This window comes from Carassius auratus, unplaced genomic scaffold (genome assembly GCF_003368295.1).
Source record: "Carassius auratus strain Wakin unplaced genomic scaffold, ASM336829v1 scaf_tig00036721, whole genome shotgun sequence".
Taxonomy (NCBI): domain Eukaryota; kingdom Metazoa; phylum Chordata; class Actinopteri; order Cypriniformes; family Cyprinidae; genus Carassius; species Carassius auratus.
Genome location: NW_020526336.1, coordinates 49,164 through 68,290, shown reverse-complemented (window position 1 = coordinate 68,290; position 19,127 = coordinate 49,164). Strand labels below are relative to the sequence as shown.

The 19,127-nt window shown below is 41.2% G+C and overlaps 1 non-coding gene across 1 annotated transcript; it reads right to left on the bottom strand.

Moving 5' to 3' along the window:
* Positions 1-3,456: 3,456 nt before the first annotated feature.
* On the bottom strand, positions 3,457-3,563 carry LOC113082698 (U6 spliceosomal RNA). The gene has a single exon (XR_003282823.1). It is a non-coding gene; the product is annotated as a U6 spliceosomal RNA (small nuclear RNA).
* Between the last annotated feature and the right edge of the window lie 15,564 nt (positions 3,564-19,127).

The window sequence follows — 19,127 nt, the reverse complement described above, 5'->3', positions numbered from 1 at the left end:
TATATTTATCGCTTTTGAAAGATTCCCATTAACCAAGATTCTGCTGGTTATGTCCCTATACAGCAATCCCACCCAAGCTAAAAATCTCCCAGTAAACCCCATTTTTTCCAAAATTTGAAACATGTAATGCTGCGAGACTCAATCGAATGCTTTTTCAAAATCTAAATTTACCACTATCAACCGAATATTTCTGTCTCACGCATAACAGATAGCGTCTCTTATCAGTACGAGGCTGTCCGTGATCTTTCTTCCTGGGACTGCACAGGCTTGATCTGGGTGGATTAGGTCTTCTAAAACTGTTGACATCCGTCCTGTTAAAAGTTTACTAAAAAGTTTACAATCAAAGTTTAAAAGAGTTATGGGCCGCCAATTTTTCAGGTCTGTCTTGTCATCTTTTTTGTGTAATAGTGTCATTGTACCCATCCTAAAACTGTCCGGAAGTCGGTCGAGGTCAAAATCATTAAAAACTGTCTTAAAATGTCCCAAAATGTCAAATAAAATTCTAAAGGAAGACCATCAGCTCCCGGAGACTTACTCCTTTTGAATTTTTTGATACTTTTATTCATCTCCAGAAGGTAAAAATAATTTGTTAAAATACCATTATCTTTTACCGTTTTGTCCACAAAGGTTAAAGTTTCATTTAAAATACTATGATTGCTGTTCTTTTCCTCATACAGCTCCTCATAGAAATTCTCAACTACATTTAAAATGTCTTTTGTATCGGTTTTAATGTCTTCTCTTTTATTTTTCAAACTTACCATCGTTCCCCCTCTGCTAACAATTTTCTTAAAAAAAAAAACCTTGTACATTTTTCTCCCTCCTCTATTTCCTTCTCAGAATAACTCCTCTGCTTTTAACCTCAGCCAATTCCAACATTTCTTTTTTTACATCTTTAATTTCATCACTAAAATCAAAACCTTGATTGTGAAGATAAAAGTAACATTGTAAACGCTTTTGCAGTCCCACCATTCTTCTCTTTTCTTTTTCTTTTTTCTTTTTTCCCACCCAACTAAAAAAACTCTTGGTCCTTGCCTTCACCATCTCCCACCACTGTGCTTGTGAATCAAAAAAATCTTGTAAAGTCTGACATTTTTTATACTGCTCTCTGTATTCTTTCACTACATCCTGATCCTCTAACACTTAGCAGTTTAACTTCCAAAGACCTCTGCCTGTAGTCACACCAGGGGGAAGTGATAGAGTGCAAGAAAGCATAGTGTGGTCGGAAAAGAAAAGGGGGGTTGATCTAGCATCCATTAACAACCAGTCTCTGATAAAAATATAATCAATGCGGGAGGCTCTCTTACCATCACCACTGAACCAGGTGTAGCCCGCATTATTAGGATGCATGGATTTAAAAACGTCCGTCAGTCTAAAATCTGTAGTTATATTTTTCAATAAAATTGTTGTTTTGTCCTCTTTAAAATCCTCGGCTGCCCCTTTCCTCTCTTTCCTCTGTAGGATACAATTAAAATCACCTGCAAAAATCAGGGGCGTCTTGCCTAAAAGATGGGACTGCATATCTTTTAAAAGGCTATACCTGTCATTTTTATCTGGATATCCATAAATATTTAAGACATTAAAAACCCTTCCTAAAAACAACAAATTAAGTAAAATAGCTCGTCTGTCTCTCACCACCGTGCTCCCTTTCACCAGGATTTGAGGATTTTTTATCAAAATGGCCACCCCATCTGCTTTATTATTGTTGGAGCCACTCCAAATGGAGGGTCCGTGTGGCCATTTGTCTTCCCACTTCTTATAATTGGTTAAAAAGGGGAGAGAACACTCTTGCAGTAAAAAAATGTCAGAAGGGACTGTACTTAAAAAGGATAAAATGCTCTGTGCTCATATTTGTGACCATACACTTCTCACATTTAAAGTTGAGATTGTAATTGTCATGAGCAATGATATATAAAAATTTATATAAAACAGAAATCATTTTTATATAAAAGAATAAATAATAAAATGACAGGTAAAACCTTTAGGAACTACAGACATTTATTCATAAGATAAATCAATTTCTTGTATGTCAGGCCCTTCCTTTATTCCTATAAGGGAGGAATCTGGAATTTGTGCCTGGCTAAGCGCAGCTCTGGGAGTGGATGTTTTGAGCTCTATCGACAAGAAAGAAATTTCATTTGCAGTGTTCAAAGGGAACAGTCTGTTCAGGTCACCTGAGGAAGATGACTCTGACATCTGCCCCATACAATCTTTTTTTCCAATTTCTTTCATGAGGGGGGACTGTGCAGCCCTCTTTTTAGTCAACTGAGCACATGGAAAGGAAAAATCCAACTTACATTTTTCCTCTTTTTCTTCTTCTTCTGAACCTTGGTCTTTACTTTCAACAATATCACCTGTTTTTTCTATTTCGTTTCTTTCCGTTTGAAGATTTTCCATTGGGGTTTGGTGTTGCTCCTCCCCCTTACTTTCTCCTTCACCACTCCCCACACTTACCTGAAAATTCTAATATATAGGCTCCGCCTCCTCATTACCACTGGAAATGTTTGTTACAACGGCCCTTTTGTTGGCCTTAAGTCTGTTAGCAAAAGATTTGGGGCAATCCCTGTAGAGATGGTCTATTTCACTACAAAGGTTGCACCTTCTGCCATTGGGACATTCCTCAAAGATGTGCCCAATTTCTCTACACTTTTTACAAAATAACTTCTGGCAAGCTTGGACTAAATGTCCAAATTCTCCACATTTCCGGCAGATCTTGGGCATCCCCTGGTAGTGTATGTAGCCTTTGTTTTCTCCAAGGACTATCATTGATGGAAGATGCCTCAGGCCCTGGTGCCCCTGGGGGTCTTCCCACTGTTTAATGGGTACCCTCCAGGAGCAATTCCAGATTCCATCTTCATCTAACACCTTCATAGCCTGGCCTGTAACAGTGCAGTATCTCCCAAGCCATATGCAAATGTCCTCTCCATTCACAGTCTCATTGAATATCCTAACTATAACCACCTTACGGGAGTTATCAGTTAACTTCTCAACCTTAAACATGGAGAACTGGGTCTTAATTGTCTCAAACCTTTGCCAGAAATCTGTAAGAAGTGCTGTAGTCTTAAAACTAACATCAAAGCCTTTGTTAAAAGGCAGGGACAGAATACAATTCAAATCCAAAGGATTAAAACCTAGAATTTTTTTAACAAACTTCCTAGAAAAATCCAGTCTAGACAACTCAAAAAGTTTTCCTTCTTTTTCAAGAAACATAAAACGCACACTGTGGTGCCTCCTCAGACCGCCACGTGCAGCCGACATGATGGAGGCACCACTAACTTTAAATAATCCTTAAAAAAAACAAATGTAGAACAAAACGGACTTACCTTGACAATACGTAGAATAGCTCCACACGAGCAGGAAAAATGTACCTCCAAACAGATTAAAGCCTGTACTATCGAAAAGAACAAGCCTAAGGTCTGCCTGGGTGCGATCGCAGCCTTAGCCAAAAGGCCGAGAAGCGATCAGATGGAGCGCTTCACGGATTTGCGTGTCATCCTTTCGCAGGAGCCATGCTAATCTTCTCTTTATAGATCCAATTTTAGTATATGTGCCGCCCGATGGGGGACGTATCAGATATTAAACTGATAAGAACAGATTTTTCTTTCGAAAAAGTTTTATTGTCACCATTTTCATATTTGCATTTTTACTTTTTCACAGACATTTCTTCATTTTCAATCACACCTTATTCTGTTCTGTCATTTAAACATGAGTACATATAATGAATACACATATTTTTTTAAATAAAATATAAACTTGTTAAAACACCAAAAACAGTACATTTAAAACCATCATATGTAACATGTTTTAAAAAAAATAAATAAATCCATGTTTGTGATGTGTTTTAAAAGGTGTTTAACCTTATAAAAAGTAAAAACCACAATTCAAAAATTGCGCATCTTTTTTGTTCAATAAAACCCATTACCTTTGATAAAACACAACAAAAATCCCAGATAAATAGCCTTTAAAAGTCACCTGTTGTGCAAAACCGGGGGTGAGTCCTTATCAAGTTATCCTTCACCCCACTCTCCAGAAGAGGCATGTGAGATGCTTCTTCATGGGCTCAGCGGAGATCCCCTCTCCTCCGGCCCGCTGGCCCGCTGTTCCCGTAGCCAGAGTGGTGAGGGTGCATCTACGGGCAGCCAGGGTCGGTGCCTGCTGGGACCCTCTTCATGAGACCCCCCCCCCCCCTCCCCCCCCAATTTCGTCGTCCAGTACCCCTGCAGCATTGATGATACCTTTAGCTCGCATGCATGGAGGGTTACCATAACGCGCTTCCCTACCAGCAGGTTTCTGGTGGCCCTGATGGCATCCTTGATGACGTTAAGGGTGAGCCAGAGCGAGGTGAAATCCTGTGCCGTCATATCCTTCAAGCCCCGGCCCACCCCAAGGATTGCGAGCTGGTATCCGAACTGGGCCCCACCCGCTGGTAGGCACGGGAAATACAGGGGGCCGGTCTTGGCCCACAGGTCCCGTGCAGCGCCGCACTCCCAGAGCAGGTGGTGGACGGTCTCCGTGGAATTGCAGCCAGAACGAGGGCAGATGGGGTTTTTGGCCATACCTCTGGAGTGCATAACCGCCCTGACCGGGAGGATCTCATGAGCCACCAAACATGATAAATGATTGTGCCTGTTCTGGAGAGCGGGGTGGGCAGCGTTGCTCCAAACTTGTTTAGCCTCACCTAGTGTTTTCAAATCTACAGGTAAAATCTTAAGAGTCCTTAGATAAGACCCCATCCAAAATCGTGCCATGGCAGCCGTCTTGTTCTCGTTGGATGGGGTCACAGCATATTTTATGTGGAGGGCGCTGAAGCGGATGCCTAAAAACAGGTGGGGGTCTGGGAGGCCTTTTCCGCCATTTTCCGGTCTCTTTTTGACCACGTCCCTCTTCAGTCTTTCCCACTTGGACCCCCACAGAAAATAAAAAACCGCCCTCTCTAGGTCCATCAGGATTTCCCTAGGTGGGATAAAAACAGAACAGACAAGTGACATTAGAGGTAAAATAACAGCTTTAAAATGTAAAACCTTGCCCTCGAACGTCAAATGTCGTAGTCCCCAAAACCCCAGTCTTTTCCTAACTTTCCCTAACAAGTCAGTCCAATTTTCCCATCCTCCTCCCTCTTTATCAAAATAGACCCCTACAAATTTTTTTAAATCTGTTTCTTTAAAATCCACGTCCAGTCCACCTCTGCCATTTGTCCCTTCTCAAGATCTGTGCCAGTGGCTCAATGCAAGCCACATACAGAAGAGGAGATAAAGGACATCCCTGACGGACACCACTGCAGATATTTACTGCCTTGGATACATGCCCATTTATTAGAATTTTGCTGACTATTCCCTTGTACAGCAGTCCCGCCCAGGCTATAAACCTCTCTGGAAACCCCATTTTCTCCAGTACCTGAAAAAGGTACTGGTGCGAGACTTGGTCAAATGCTTTTTCAAAATCTAAATTTAGGACTACTAGCCGAATATTTCTGTCTCTCGCATAACAGATGGCGTCTCTAATCAGCACTAGGCTGTCTGTTATCTTTCTTCCGGGCACAGAACAAGCTTGATCCGGGTGAATCACGTCATCTAAAACAGTTGGCATACGTGTTGCTAAAACTTTGCTAAAAAGTTTATAATCAAAATTTAAAAGTGTTATGGGTCTCCAGTTTTTTAAGTCAGTCCGGTCACCTTTTTTGTGAAGTAAAGAAACTATCCCTATTCTAAAACTGTCTGGAAGTCTGTCGAGGGTCTCAAACTCTTTAAAAACTGTCAAAAGCTCTTGTCCTAAAATGTCCCAAAATGACTTCCCCTTTTTAAAACCTCCGAGAGCTTTTTGGGTTTCTAAAATGTTCAAATCTTGGGCTAAAATCTCATTTTGACAGTCGACCCTTTTCTCAACAAAATTTAAAACGTATTTTACAGTATCTGAGTGTACCTTTTTAAAACTATATAAAGCCCCATAAAATTTTTCCACATCCTCTAAAATCTCTTTTGTTGTGTTAACCCTCTGGAGTCTAAGGGTATTTTTGGGGCCTTGAGAAGTTTTGTCATGCCCTGACATTTGTGCTTTTTTCAGTTTCTTATAAATATCTAAATGGGTAAAGTCTAATATAACTGTAATCAGCACAAACTGGGCTATAATAATATGTGAAATGCATGCATGTACATGATAATCTATTTTTGAGAAAAAAAAATGTTATGCATGGTTAGTGAAAAACTAAAAATGTTAAATCACTTGAATAAGGCAATAAAACACATACATAAAATTGGTTGCCGGAAAAGTTGAGAACTGGAGCTTGTAGCCTAGAATTTTTCTTTCTGAATGATGTGAAAATCATCTTGTTTACTCACTCGCAGAAAACAATATATTGATTTAAATTTTCTAAAACACTTTTTGTTGGTAAAAGTCATATGTGAGTAGGCGTCAACTATCATGAATATCATTGTGATTTACACCTGAGAAGACAAAGGCCTGCATAATGAGCTGCAAAATGAGCCTCTCATTCAACTGTGCCACTGAGGGAGGACTTACAAGAAAGAATGTGAGAACAAAATAAAAGTATATAATTTTATGTTTGTAGTTTATTAAGAATATATTTAATTATCCCACAACATAATTTAATATCCACTTGGGGGAGCAGTTAAACAGTTTATTAGGAACAATCAAAGCTGACTTTCAAACAACTTTTTTGGCATCCTTACTTCAGTCACACAATCCTTCAGAAATCCTTTTAACAATCTTATTTTCTACCAAATAAACCCCATTTATTATCATCATCATTATTATTATTATTAATGTTGAAAAGAGCTGATAATATTTTTTTAGGGGGAATAAATCGAAAGAACTGCATTGTTTTTACATTTGTTAGAGTTATCTCTATTTGTCACATTTATATTATTTACATCAAGCTTTTGAATGGTATAGTATTGTATATTGTTATTGAAACTTCATAATGTTTCACTTGATTATACATTTAGTCAGGAATTATAGTTTGGAAAAAGTATTTGGAAAAAGTCTAACTAGTAAAATGTTTACACTTTATGTGAAAACCAGTACAAATAAATAAAAAGAGACTTACTCATGTTTATTATCTCTGTTGAATAAAGTGCTTCATTCTTTTTTCTGAGGAAATCCATTTCTCAAATCCTCAACCACATCACATCTTTTTGGGGTGAATTATGTCTTAGTCCTCTCGTCGCGAAGCAAACAGTAAAATAAAATAAAAACTTGAAGAACAGTCTCGCTGCCTTTGCTTCTGTGTGGGCGTATTCAAGCCGCGCGCTTCAGTTTGAATCTGAATAGCGCGTTCAGCGCGGGGGCGTGGTCACATTAAATATAATGAAGGGAGATATGAAAAACAGACATTGCGTTGTTTTCATATGGATTACTTTATCTCAGAATATTTGTTTTTGGTTAGTTTAAAAGTAGACATTCCAGGCTTTCTATAGATATCTCTCTCATGTCTCTTCTTTGAGTATTCACGGAGTTACAGTTCATTTCAATGAAATGTTTGTACATGACGATCAGCGGAGACAAAGACTGTAGACAGCGCACCTTGTTTGTTATCTTTATTTTATAAGTGCACAGCGTTTTTTTGTTATTATGTCTGTATCCAAAAAACAACTAGACCCTTTACAGATTCGATTGATGTATTGCTCTTATCTGTACGATTAAAACTGAGAGTGTAATTTAAGTTCTTTTCAGGGTTATCAGGAGAAAATGACTCAAAACGCTTATATGCGTTAATCGACTCGAAAGGGTTAACCTCCCTATCCCCTGTTTTAACCCTGGTTAACCCCCCACCCCTTGTTATTATTTTCTTAAAATAATATCTGGTACACTTTTCCCCTTCTTCCATTTCTCTCTCTTTGCTTCTTAAAAGGACCCCTTTACTTTCTATATTGGCTAAAACTGACATTTCTTTTTTACATCCTGGATTTCATTGTTAAAATCAAAACCATTATTTAAAAGATTAAAATACCTTTGTAGTCTTTTTTGCAACCCCAACATGCATTTCTTTTCCCTACTGTTCTTTTCTTTCCCTATCTTTCTAAAAAACTGTCTCGTCCGGTCCTTTACCATCTCCCACCACTGTGCACGTGTATCATAAAAGTCTTGGAGGGTCTGACATTGGCTGAACTGTTCCCTATATTCTAAAATTACATTCTTGTCTTCCAACAGGGAACAGTTCAGCTTCCACAGCCCTCCCCCTACCGTCACACCCATGGGCAGTGAAAGGGTGCAAGACAGCATCATGTGATCAGAGAAAAAAAGGGGGGTTAATGTAGCATCGGTCGGCGGGCAGTCCCTTGTAAACACGTAGTCGATTCGAGAGGCTTTGGTGCCATCACCACTGAACCAGGTGAAGCCCTCCTCTCTTTGATGCAAAATTTTAAAACAGTCGACTAAGTTAAAATCTCTGACTAAACCCTGCAATAAAACCGACGTTTTGTCCACTCTAAAATCCTCCCCTACCCTTTTCCTGTCTGTTTTAGATAAAACACAATTAAAATCCCCTGCTACCATTAGGGGAGCCTTAACTAGCATGTGGGGTTGCAAGTCTTCTAAAAGCTCATATCTTCCGTTCTTTTCCGTAAAACCATATACATTAAGAACATTAAAATCCCTTTCTAAAAAGGTCAGATTTACTAAAAGTGCCCGGCCTTGCCTCACCACAGTGCTGCCCTTCACCAAGATGTTAGGATTATTAATTAAAACCGCAACTCCGTCGTTTTTGTTAAAATTTGATCCGCTCCATATGGAGGCTCCTGCGGACCATAGCTCTTCCATTTTTGTGTACCTAGTTAAAAAGGGCAGAGAACACTCTTGTAATAAAAACAAATCTGACTTAAAAGATTTTAAAAGGGACAAAATACTCTGTGCTCTAATGGTGGACCTTACACTTCTGACATTGATAGTAGAGATGGTGAGGGCCATGAGCAGTAGGGTTAAAAAGGTATGAGGCATTTAAAACAGAAGACAATAAAAAGTCATATTACATATTGTAGCATTTGTCTTTCCTTTTCCCCAGACGAGCTGGGGTCAGGAGTGCAAATGCCTGTCGCTTCAGAGGCCACAGAGGGAACCTCTTGTGGCTCCTTTGGTGACGATGCTGTTAGCTTAATGTGCAAAAAGGAAACCTCATTGGGGGACTCTAGGGGCCACATGCGCTCCAGATCTACCGAGTCGGAACTATCGAGCTTATATGCTGCCCTAGATTTTTTCTCCTCCGTTACAATCAGAGGAGACCCCGCATGTCTTTTTTGCACCTGAGCATTAGGGAGTGAACACTCGGTCTTACTCCCGGTGGATTCTTCCACCCCATCCGAAACTGTTACTAGTGAGGAATTTGATTCTTCCTCACTTTCCTCTCCTTCCATTACCATTTCCTGTTCCGTTGCCTCTGCCCCTGTGGCCGCCCCACTTCCTCCTTCCTGCCCAATCCCTGAGGCCGGCTGGGAATTTGAAATTCCCGCCAAAACCTCAGGGACCGCCTCCTCTCTCCTTTGTTCCTTCGTTTGTTGCCCATGTGGGGCGGCAATTTTTAGCTTGTTGGCAAAACTTTTAGGGCAGTCTCTGTAGAGATGGTTTGTTTCTCCACAAAGATTGCACCGTCTGCCATTGGTACAATCATCAAAACTGTGACCAATTTCTCTACACTTCCCACAGATTAACTCTTCAATCAATCAATCAATCAATCACCTTTATTTATATAGTGCTTTAAACAAAATACATTGCGCCAAAACACTGAACAACATTCATTTGGAAAACAGTGTCTCAATAATGCAAAATGATAGTTAAAGGCAGTTCATCATTGAATTAAGTTATGTCATCTCTGTTCAGTTGAAATAGTGTCTGTTTTTATTTGCAATCAAGTCAATGATATCGCTGTAGATGAAGTGACCCCAACTAAGCAAGCCAGAGGCGACAGCGGCAAGGAACCGAAACTCCATCAGTGACAGAATGGAGAAAAAAACCTTGGGAGAAACCAGGCTCAGTTGGGGGGACAGTTCTCCTCTGACCAGACAAAACCAGTAGTTCAATTCCAGGCTGCAGCAAAGTCAGATTGTGCAGAAGAATCATCTGTTTCCTGTGGTCTTGTCCTGGTGCTCCTCTGAGACAAGGTCTTTACAGGGGATCTGTATCTGGGGCTCTAGTTGTCCTGGTCTCCGCTGTCTTTCAGGGCAGTAGAGGTCCTTTCTAGGTGCTGATCCACCATCTGGTCTGGATACGTACTGGATCCGGGTGACTGCAGTGACCCTCTGATCTGGACACAGACTGGATCTGGTGGCCACGGTGACCTCGGAACAAGAGAGAAACAGACAAATATTAGCGTAGATGCCATTCTTCTACTAATGATGTAGAAAGTACGGTGTTATGTGAAGTGTTCCGGTTCCAGTTTACCTAATTAATGCAGCCTAAAAATCCTTTAACGGATTTGGATATTAAAAGCATATTAGTATGTTATGTGTATGCCAGGTTAAAGAGATGGGTCTTTAATCTAGATTTAAACTGCAAGAGTGTGTCTGCCTCCCGAACAATGTTAGGTAGGTTATTCCAGAGTTTAGGCGCCAAATAGGAAAAGGATCTGCCGCCCGCAGTTGATTTTGATATTCTAGGTATTATCAAATTGCTTGAGTTTTGATAACGTAGCGGACGTAGAGGAGTATAATGTAAAAGGAGCTCATTCAAATACTGAGGTGCTAAACCATTCAGGGCTTTATAAGTAATAAGCAATATTTTAAAATCTATACGATGTTTGATAGGGAGCCAGTGCAGTGTGGACAGGACCGGGCTAATATGGTCATACTTCCTGGTTCTAGTAAGAACTCTTGCTGCTGCATTTTGGACTAGCTGTAGTTTGTTTACCAAGCGTGCAGAACACACCCAATAAAGCATTACAATAGTCTAACCTTGAAGTCATAAATGCATGGATTAACATTTCTGCATTTGACATTGAGAGCATAGGCCGTAATTTAGATATATTTTTGAGATGGAAAAATGCAGTTTTACAAATGCTAGAAACGTGGCTTTCTAAGGAAAGATTGCGATCAAGTAGCACACCTAGGTTCCTAACTGATGACGAAGAATTGACAGAGCAACCATCAAGTCTTAGACAGTGTTCTAGGTTATTACAAGTAGAGTTTTTAGGCCCTATGATTAACACCTCTGTTTTTTCTGAATTTAGCAGTAAGAAATTACTCGTCATCCAATTTTTTATATCGACTATGCATTCCATTAGTTTTTCAAATTGGTGTGTTTCACCGTGCTGCGAGGAAATATAGAGCTGCGTATCATCAGCATAACAGTGAAAGCTAACACCATGTTTCCTGATGATATCTCCCAAGGGTAACATATAAAGCGTGAAGAGTAGCAGCCCTAGAACTGAGCCTTGAGGTACTCCATACTGCACTTGTGATCGATATGATACATCTTCATTCACTGCTACGAACTGATGGCGGTCATATAAGTACGATTTAAACCATGCTAATGCACTTCCACTGATGCCAACAAAGTGTTCAAGTCTATGCAAAAGAATGTTGTGGTCAATTGTGTCAAACGCAGCACTAAGATCCAATAAAACTAATAGAGAGATACACCCACGATCAGATGATAAGAGCAGATCATTTGTAACTCTAAGGAGAGCAGTTTCAGTACTATGATACGGTCTAAATCCTGACTGGAAATCCTCACATATACCATTTTTCTCTAAGAAGGAATATAATTGTGAGGATACCACCTTTTCTAGTATCTTGGACAGAAAAGGGAGATTCGAGATTGGTCTATAATTAACTAGTTCTCTGGGGTCAAGTTGTGGCTTTTTTATGAGAGGCTTTTGGGGACATATCCTAATGACAATGAGGAATTAATAATAGTCAGAAGAGGACCTATGACTTCTGGAAGCACCTCTTTTAAGAGCTTAGATGGTATAGGGTCTAACATACATGTTGTAAGTTTAGATGATTTAACAAGTTTATACAATTCTTCCTCTCCTATAGTAGAGAATGAGTGGAACTGTTCCTCAGGGGGTCTATAGTGCACTGACTTTGATACTGTAGCTGACAGCTGAATGGTTGCAATTTTATCTCTAATAGTATCGATTTTAGAAGTAAAGTAGTTCATAAAGTCATTACTGCTGTGGTGTTGGGAAATGTCAACACTTGTTGAGGCTTTATTTTTCGTTAATTTAGCCACTGTATTGAATAAATACCTGGGGTTATGGGTTTAATGCTTTTCTGTAGGATATGTTACTTTCCCGCCAAGCAATACGAAATACCTCTAGTTTTGTTTTCCTCCAGCTGCGCTCCATTTTTCGGGCTGCTCTCTTTAGGGTGCGAGTATGCTCATTATACCATGGTGTCAAACTGTTTTCCTTAACCTTTCTTAAGCATAAAGGAGCAACTGTATTTAAAGTGCTAGAAAAGAGAGAGTCCATAGTTTCTGTTACATCATCAAGTTGTTCTGAGGTTTTGGATATGCTAAGGAATTCGGATACATCAGGAAGATAACTTAAAAAGCAGTCTTTTGTGGTAGAAGTGATGGTTCTTCGATACTTGTAACAAGAAGTAGAATTTACAGTTTTGGCTATATGAAGTTTACACAGAACTAAATAATGATCTGAGATATCATCACTTGGCTGAATAATTTCAACACTATCAACATCAATTCCATGTGACAGTATTAAATCTAGAGTATGATTTCGACAATGAGTAGGTCCTAAAACGTGTTGTCTAACACCAATAGAGTTCAGAATGTCTATAAGTGCTGATCCCAATGCATCTTTTTCATTATCGACATGGATATTAAAATCACCAACTATTAAGACTTTATCTGCAGCCAGAACTAACTCGGATGTAAAATCACCAAACTCTTTAATAAAGTCTGTATGGTGCCCTGGTGGCCTGTATACAGTAGCCAGTACAAACATAACAGGGGATTTATCATTAACATTGGTTTCTCTGGATAATGTTATATGAAGCACCATTACTTCAAACGAGTTATACTTGAAGCCTGCCCTCTGAGAAATCCTGAAAACGTTATTATAAATTGAAGCAACTCCTCCCCCTTTGCCTTTTAGACGCAGCTTGTGTTTATAACAATAATCTTGGGGGGTGGACTCATTTAAAATAATGTATTCATCAGGTTTTAGCCAGGTTTCTGTCAAGCAGAGCACATCTATATTATGATCAGTTATCATATTATTTACAAAAAGTGTTTTCGTAGAAATGGATCTGATATTCAATAAGCCAATCCTTTGTTTATCCATACTGCATTTGTTTTTTATTTGTTGAACCTCAATTAAATTGTTAACCTTAACTTGGTTTGGACGTTTTTTTGTATTTTCTAGTTCGTGGAACAGACACAGTCTCTATAGTGTGATATCTAGGTGAAAGAGTCTCTATGTGCTGAGAATTAACTGACCTTTGTGACGGGAGGCAGCTAGCAGACGGTCGGTTTAGCCAGTCTGTCTGCTTCCTGAACTGGGCCCCAGTTAGTCAAGTATAAACACTAAGACTATTTGCCATATTTCTAGACAGAAGAGTGGCGCCACCCCAGGAGGGATGAAGACCATCTCTTTTAAACAGGTCAGGTCTGCCCCAAAAGCTCGTCCAATTGTCTATATAACCTATGTTATTCTGTGGGCACCACTTAGACATCCAGCCATTGAGTGATGACAATCTGCTATGCATCTCGTCACCACGGTAAGCAGGGAGGGGACCAGAGCATATTACAGTGTCTGACATCGTGCTTGCAAGTTCACACACCTCTTTAAAGTTAACTCTTGGCATGCTTCAGCTAGATGACCAAACCTGCCACACTTTCTGCAGAGTTTGGGCATTCCTTGATAATGTATGTAGCCTCTGTTCTCTCCGAGCACAATCATGGAAGGCAGATGTTTCAGGCCCTGGTAGCCCCCAGCGTCTTCCCATTGTTTAATGGAAATTCGCCAGGAGCATGTCCAAATGCCATCTTCATCTAACACTTTGACAGGCTGGCCTCGAACAGTGCAAAATCTACCCAACCAAACACAAATATCATCTCCAGTCACGGTTTCATTGAACATCCTGACAATCACAGTTTTAAGTGTGTTATCAGAAAGTTTCTCAACAGTGAACATGGAGAACTGGGCTTTAACTGATTCAAACCTTTGCCAAAAGTCATTAAGCAGGGAAGCGGTTTTAAAACTAACATCAAATCCTTTGTTCAAGGGCAGAGTCATTAAACAATTCAGGTCGTCAGATTTAAAAGCTAAGGTCTTTTGGATCAGCTTCCTGGAAAAGTCCATACGGGACATTCCCAGGAGCTTCCCCTCACCCTGCCTGAATAAAAAAAGCACGTTGTGGTGCCTCCGCACGCCGGCATGGGCAGCCGACATGATGGAGGCACCAACAGCCTAAAAACTTAAAACAACAATAAATACAACAATAAATAACAAAATAAATAATTAAAAGACCTCACCTTAAAACTTGTTGGAGCCCGAAGCAGCAGAGTTCAATGTACTTCTCGAAGTTGTGTGAATCAAGATATAAAAAGATCTCGAGTCAGGAAATCTCCAAGAGGCGATCGCAGTCTCAACCGTCCGACAAGATACGTGATCTTAGCCAAAAGGCCGAGAAGCGATGCTGCTAAGACGCAGCGGTGAGGAAGCCGGACACGGCGATGCCCATCTCAGCTTTGGTAAGTCTGGGAGACCTAAAAACGCTGGGAGATGGTAGTACCCTCCCCTGTCTACAATGTCACCGGGCCTTGTACCGATCGGCCTGACGGAAAGTACGGAATCGCTCGTAACTTCCAAACGGTTCGTCGCAGAGCCTTATGTCATCGGAATCCTTGGCTCGAGCCGAACGAGACGCAGGTCTCAGATTGGCTCGTCAATCCATTTAATATGTTGTCCCCGGATGGGGGACGTATCAGATATTAAACTGATAAGAACAGATTTTTTTTCTTTCGAAAATGTTTTATTGTCACAATAATCTCTGGTTACATGCACACATTTCTTTTGTTAAAATACATGGTACATTGGTTGCTTTGGAGACTTTTTTTACTTGTTTTTTCTAATGCACAAGACAACTGTTAAATAAGTTGATACAAAAATAAAAACATTTTGTGTGGAGTGTTTGTTTATGTTGTGTGTCTGTAGTGTTAAAAAACAGGGTTATTAAAATCGAAAGACAGGTTTAAAAATGTTCTCTTCTGTTGTACAAAAAGGGTATGTCCTTTAAACAAATAAGAGGTTAAACCATCAGCTAAGTTCCTCAAAAACAGTCCCAGAGACATGACCCTTCAGGGCCCAGAAGAGATCCTCTTAAACCGTGGCACCGCTGCCCCACTTCAGATGTTTGGGGGCATCTACGGGCAGTCAGGGCTCGTGGCTATGGGGTCCTTTCCCATGAAGCTCTGACCCTCCATATCCAAATGGCGACATGCGGTGTACTCCTGCAGCCTTGATTTAGCCAACTTGATGGTGGTGTGGAGGGACCCCTGCATGCGCTTCCCTACCAGTAGGTTCCTGGAGGTCCATATGGTGTCTTTGATGCAGATGATGGTGAGCCATAGCTTAGGGGGTGTTTTTGCTGGCATTTCTTCTTGGCTCACCCCTCCTCTTCCCATTGGGTAGTCTAGGACCCCCCTACTGGCAGGCACGGGGATTGCTGGGGGCCAGCTGTTGCCCACAGGTCCTTCACAGCGCTGCACTCCCATAAGGTGTGCCACACGGTCTTGGGTGAACCACATCCGGGCCGTGGGCAGATGGGGTTCTTTGACATGCCTCGGGAGTGCATCACGGCCCTGACCGGGAGGATCTCATTGGCAGCCATCCAAGCCAAGTCTTGGTGTCGATTGTGAAGAGCTGTGTGTGATACATTCCGCCAAACTTTTTGGGCTTCACCTAGAGTGAGCCCACGCACTGGACACACTTGTTCCCATTCCTGCACAAGAGAGACTATGGAGCGATGATTAGTTAAAATGGTCACACTTTCTTTTTCCAAATTAAATTTCTTTAAGAGCTTCTTTATGTGGGTGTATGCTGGGGGTTGGTCAAAGGCAACCAGCATTGTCAAGTCTATCTGTAAAATGTTTTGAGTTCTTAAGTAGGAGCCCATCCAAAGCCGGGTCATGGCTGCTGTTTTGTCTTGTTTGAATGGGGTTCAGGCATATTTTATATGTAGTGCAGTATAAAAAGCTCCTTAAAACAAGTAGGGGTCTGGCACTCCTTTCCCTCCATTTTGGGATGCTTTCTTCATGGTTGCTCTCTCCCACTTAGACCCCCATAAAAAATAAAACATTGCACGTTCCAGGGATAGAAGAAAGAGTCTGGGGGGAAAGAAAACAGAACACAACAATTAAACCAGGGGTAAAATCACAGCTTTTATGATTAAAACCTTTCCTTCAAATGTCAAACGTCTCAGTCCCCAGAAATCTATTTTTTTCCGCACTTTAACCAACACGTCATGCCAGTTTCCACTCCCTCCCCCATCCCTGTCAAATTTAATGCCCAATATTTTTAACTCTGTCTTTTTAAAAGTAGTGTCCAGTCCAGTAAGCTCACTAGGTTTCCAGGGACCGTAAAACTGTGCCTGTTTTTTATCTCGGTTCAGTCTGGCTCCCGATGCTTTCCCAAACCTGTCTGTCAGGTCTATTGTCCTTTGTGTTGATAAAACGTCAGTACATAAAAGGTTAACTTCATCCATATAAAACGGTCTTTGCAGTCAGTCCTCCTGTCCCGGGCATAGTCAGTCCATTGATCCATTTATCCCTTTTCAATACCTGCGCTACAGGTTCGATGCAAGCCACATACAGGAGAGGAGATAACGGACAGCCCTGATGGACCCCGCTGCGTATATCTATCGCTTTTGAGAGATTCCTGTTAACTAGGATTTTGCTTGTTATATCTTTATACAGCAATCCCACCCAAGCTAAAAACCTCCTGGGAAACCCCATTTTTTCCAAAACTTGAAACAAGTAGTTGTGCGAGACTCGGTCGAATGCTTTTTCAAAGTCTAAATTTAAAACTATCAGCCGAATATTTCGGTCTCTTGCATAATAGATGGCGTCTCTTATCAGTACGAGGCTGTCTGTGATTTACATTTACATTTAATCATTTAGCAGACACTTTTATCCAAAACGACTTACAAATGAGAGCAATAGACGCAGTCAGGTCAACAAGAGAACAACAACAACAATATACAAGTGCCATGACAAGTCTCAGTTAGTCTATTATAGAACCCATAGCCATGTTTTATTTTTTTATATATATAAATGAAAAGACAAGAAAAGGAAAAGTGCTAGTGTTAGTTGGTTAAGTGCAGGCGAAAAAGATGAGTCTTTAGATGTTTCTTGAAAATGAGTAAAGACTCAGCTGTACGAATTGAGATTGGGTGGTCATTCCACCAGCTGGGCACAGTCCAGGAAAAGGTCCGTGAGAGTGATTTTGAACTTCTTTGAGATGGTACCACATGGCGTCCTTCACTTGCAGAGTGCAAACTTCTGGAGGGCACATAAGATTTAACCACTGAGTTTAGGTAAGTTGGTGCCGTGCCAGTGGTCGTCTTGTAGGCTAGCATCAGTACCTTGAATTTGATGCGAGCAGCTACTGGTAGCCAGTGTAACCTGATGAGGAGAGGATTATTTTGGCTCATTGAAGACAACCCTCACTTCTGCATTCTGGATCAACTGTAGAGGCTTGACAGTACATGCAGGAAGGCCCGCCAGGAGAGCATTACAATAGTCCAGTCTGGAGAGAACAAGAGCTTGGACAAGAAGTTGGGTTGCTTGCTCTGACAGGAAGGGTCTAATCTTCCTAATGTTGTATAAGGCAAACCTGCAGGACCGGGTCGTTGTAGCAATGTGGTCTGTGAAGCTTAACTGATGATCCATCAAACGCCTAGGTTTCTAGCTGTCCTCGAAGGAGTAATGGTTGATGAGCCCAGCTGTATAGAGAAGTTGTGATGAAGCAATGGGTTAGCTGGAATCACCAGGAGTTCTGTCTTCGTAAGGTTAAGCTGAAGGTGATGGTCATTCATCCAGCTAGAGATGTCACTCAGACAGGCTGAAATGAGAGCAGCTACCCCATCTGGTTGGAATGAGAAGTAGAGTTGGGTGTCATCAGCGTAGCAGTGATAAGAAAAGTCATGTTTCTGAATGACAGATCCTAATGATGTCATATAGATGGAGAAGAGAAGTGGTCCAAGTACTGAGCCTTGAGGAACCCCAGTAGCAAGGTGTTGTGACTGGGAAACATCACCCCTCCAAGACACACTTAAGGATCTGTCAGAGAGGTAGGACTTAACCCACAGGAGTGTTGTATCAGAGATGCCCATCTTTCTGAGGGTGGACAGGAGAATCTGGTCATTAACAGTGTCAAAAGCAGCAGACAGGTCCAGTAAGATGAGTATCGAAGATTTTGAAGCTGCTCTTGCTAGGCGCAGGGCTTCAGTAACAGAGAGCAGAGCAGTCTCAGTTGAGTGGCCACTTTTGAAGCCAGATTGGTTGCTGTCCAGGAGGTTGTTCTGTACAAGTGTAGTGGGACGTATTGAGGCTCTGTTAATGTGGCCCTGTAATTAAACTAATGTGTTTGGGGTAGTGCGGGTCCAATTACGAGCAGGGTGAACAGTATAAAAAGAGTCTGTAGTCACTACTTGCGTGTGCTTGCCGGTTGAGTGTTGCGTCATTGCCCGTGGTACCGCCCCTTGTTCCTGTAGCGTTTCCGCTTTGAGCTTCGGAATAGTTCGCGACTGTTGGTGGCTCTGGCTCTCACGTTACATGCCTCTTTTGTAGTCCGGTGTCTCATATGCTTGGAGCTGCGGGGATAGCTCGCGGTGTGAGCGTTGAGCGGTGGCTGTTTCCACCTCGCATTCCCCTGCCGCACGGGAATGCGAGGTGGAAACAGCCACCGCTAGTAGCTAGCCTTGATCGAGACTATTATATTTTATATTTATATTGTTTATATTCATATTTATACCTCAATCAATAACTTAGTTATGGATCATGATTATGCTTTGCCTGCACGTTTTGTGAAGTGCAAACGTACGGGTAAAATAAATGACCCGAGAAGGTTTTGGGACAAGATAAGAAACAAGACACGGGTAAATATTGGTGTTGCATTTCCAAGATAGAGTTTCGAGACAAGCTGAAACTACAGAGAG